Source organism: Brassica oleracea, chromosome C7, assembly GCF_000695525.1.
Source record: "Brassica oleracea var. oleracea cultivar TO1000 chromosome C7, BOL, whole genome shotgun sequence".
Taxonomy (NCBI): Eukaryota; Viridiplantae; Streptophyta; class Magnoliopsida; order Brassicales; family Brassicaceae; genus Brassica; species Brassica oleracea.
The window spans coordinates 21,189,779-21,193,554 of record NC_027754.1 but is presented as its reverse complement, the minus strand read 5'-3'; positions in this window follow the sequence as shown (position 1 = coordinate 21,193,554).

Genomic DNA, 3,776 nt, shown 5'->3' with positions numbered 1-3,776 from the left:
GAGTGGATGATCATAGTGCTTGAGTTTGGTAAAGAAGTGGATGATCATTTCAATGCTTAATTTATAACATTTTATTATTTACCTTTTAGTTGGGTGTTTATCTTTCTACCGCGTTTGAGATATTAAACTTCAATAAATAATTTCAATAAAAGTTTTCATAATTGACTTTTGCTTACCAATTTTAGTATATTAAAATTAAATAAGCCTCTATTTGAAAAAGACATATTTATAAAATAAATACTAATACATCACTACAAGAAAACATAAGTTTAACGACGGCGGTATTCCTCGTGAGTTCGTTGTAAAAGAGGCTTTACGAGGAATTAGCGAGAAAACACTTTTCGTCGTTACTCGTTCGTCGTAACGCATATTTCCTCGCCAATTCGTCGTAACCTAGCGAGGAAAACGTATCGTCATAAAGAGGAAATACCATATTTCGTCGTAAAGACCACGTAAATATTCCACGTTAGAATGTCGCTATAGTTCCTCGTAAATACCTCGAAAGTAGTTCCTCGTAAACTACACGTATTTATCTCGAAAGTATTTCCTCATAAAGTACACGTAAATACTTCGAAAATAATACCTCGTAAAGTACTCGTTTAACCTTCCTCGGTATTTCCTCGTAAACTTTCCACGCAAATAAGTCGTAAATTAGCTACGAATTCACTTCGTTTTATTATTTTACAGAATCAAAAAATAATAATTAAAATTATTTAATTTATTAAAAAAATTAAAATTTAAAAACAAAATCAATACGAAAATATTTTATACATAAATAAGTTTTGAGTTTATAAATACAACAACGGAAAAAAAAAGAACTAAGAGTCGTTAATCGCTCGGTAGAATTCATCACTCCTCCTCTCTACATCCGCCTCGGTATGTGTGTCGGATGATCACTCGTCTGGAATGGGATTTTGTCGTCGCATGTTCCTCAACAAGGACTCTCATTCCGGATTTGTGGCCTCTATAACGTCCAAGAAGCTCTCGACTCCACCCACACGAGCTGTGAACGCAGATCGCGTCGAGTCCAACTCGTTACGCAACTGAGCGGACTCTCTACGCAGCAGAGTGACTTCATCTTCCCGTGTCTGACCATAAGACGATGTCGCTTTCGGAACATCGTTGACGGAACCAATCCCCAACGTACATCTCTTTTTCTTAGGGACAACCTTAAAAACAAAAAATAAATATTGTTAGTAAAAATTTAAAGTTAAATTAAATGAATAATAAAAAAATTTAAAATTTTAAAAAATTTACCTCATCGTAAATCTTATCCACTTCAAGTGTGGATAAGGTGACGGGTAATCCGTCGGTGGACTGCTGGGTCAGCTGGGTCTGGCGGTCGTCAACCTGAGCAACCAAGTCGTTGAAGATTTGCTCGGACCTGCCATCTAGAAATTGGCCCGCCTTATTCTTGTGGGTCCTCTAGTAAAGTTGCATAAGAGACGGGAGTTGTCCCGTCTATTTGGCCTAAAAAAAATTTAAGAAAATTAGAATATATATATATTAAAAAATTAATTAAATAAAATATTTAATTACCATTTCCAAACGGACACCGGTGTGGGGTTTTTGGCCCGTAGAGGGAAGCATCGGCCCGTGGCCGTGCTCATCTACCGTGTTACGGGAGGTAGAGCAAGACTGGGCGATTCTAATGGACTCAGGATCCCGCCAAAAACGGATGAGGCCATACCACACATCCGTGGTGAGCTCAGCGGGTTTGCCACGCTCATACCCCTTCACGATCCAGTCACCCTTCCAGTTGGAGATCGTGTCCAACAAGCGAACTTTCGCCTTCGCGTAAAACGCTTTCCTCACCCTCTCATTGACCTCCATGGACCAATGATATTTTTGCTGTAAAAAAAAATTAAATTAATAATTAGTTTAAAAAAATATATAAATCATGAAAAAATTAAAGTATATATAATTATGAATAGTAACTTACAGCGTAAATTTTGAACCACGTCTTTCTATCGTAGATCAGCGTCTTTTTCCAGTTCGGATGTGGCATGGAGAAGTAACCTTTCATCGTGTCGGTTACGTCCGATGCAAGACATCCGTCAACCCCAAACCTGAAAAAAACAAATTTAACATACCACAAAGTTATGTCCAGTTGGTCGGGGTGTATGACTGGTAAACCTTCTCTGCCTGGCTGACCGAGAATGTCCTCGACCTTGTACTGCGAGTAAGGAGCACTTGGAGGCACCATCAAATCGGGATGAATCTCGGCGGGCATCGGAGGAGCCATCGGAGGACGCATCATCGGAGGAGCCATCAGAGGAGGCATCGTCGGAAGAGCCATCGGAGGAGGCACAGGAGGAACTGATGGTGCACTAGAAGAAGGCGACCGAGAGACTCTCTGAGAAGGCTGAGTCTCGGGGACAGTCTCCTGACACGAAGAACCGGGAGCTGAAGAAGACGACGGTTCTAAACGACTACCAGGCTCACCAAACATCTGTCTGTAATGGGGGAGTAAGTTTGTTCTTTCGAATCGTCTGGAAAAAAAAATTAATTTTAAAAATTAACATCAGCAGTAATTAACAAATTCTATAAATAACAAATTCTATAAATCTAGTTAAATTCCCTACACTAACCACCTAATCAACACTAATTAACATAAAATCAGTAAACCTATCTAAATTCCCTACACTAACCACCTAATCTACCCTAAACTAATCAAATTAGAGAGGAAATAGAGAGAGAACGTACCATAGCTACGAAAGAGAGAGGAAGTAGAGAGGAAATGGGAGAGTGAAACTCGCGTGTATATATAAGAAATTAGTAATCGTCGTAATTTCCTCGTAAATTTACGAGGAACTAGCGAGGCCCGTGTTTTTCCTTACGAGGATTAAGTGAGGCCCGAGTTTTTTTCCTCGTAATGTCCTCGTTGATTAACGAGGAATTAGCGAGGTCCGCGTTTTCCTATTACGAGATTTTTACGACGAATTGTGCTTACGTGGAATTAACGATGATTATTTTGGGATTCTTCGTAAGGTCCTCGTTTGCTTACGAGGAAATAGTGATGATTATGTTTAAATCCCTAAAATCCGAAACCCCAAACTCCATCTTCCTTATCTTCTACTTCATATATTCCAAACACCAAACCGATCTTCCCTTTAACGAGGAACTCGCGAGGCCCGTGTTGGGTTTCCTCGTAATGTCCTCGTTCACTTACGACGAATTAGCGAGGCCCGCTTTTTTATTTACGAGTAGGAGACGAAGCTAATTGGTCGTAAAACCTTTCGAAATTTCCTATAAATACACACATGTTTGCTTCTCAAATCAAAGATAAACTCACCGATTTGCTTCTTAAATAAGAGATAATTACTCACCAGTTTGCTACTCAAATTAGAAAAATTAGAAAAAAAAAAAGAAGGAGAGAAAGATATGGGAACACATGTGGGCGGAGACAAGGCTAGACTTACGTAGGTCTCGCCTTGTTTCTTCCCTATTATGATTTCAGTATCTTTCTTCTCTTCTTTTTTATTGGTCGTTCATTTACGAGGAAATAGCAAGGCATGATTTATTATTTACGAGGAAATAGCGAGGCCACCGTTTTCCGGTTACGAGGTCTTTACGACGAATTGTGCTTACATGGAATTGACGAGTCCCGCGTTCTTTTCATCGTTATTTCCTCGTTACCTTACGAGGAAATTATGATGATTATGTTTAAATCCCCAAAATCCGAAACCCCAAACCCCATCTTCCTTATCTTCTACTTCATATATTCCAAACCTCAAACCCATCTTCCCTTTAACCCCAATCTATTCTTTCCATTC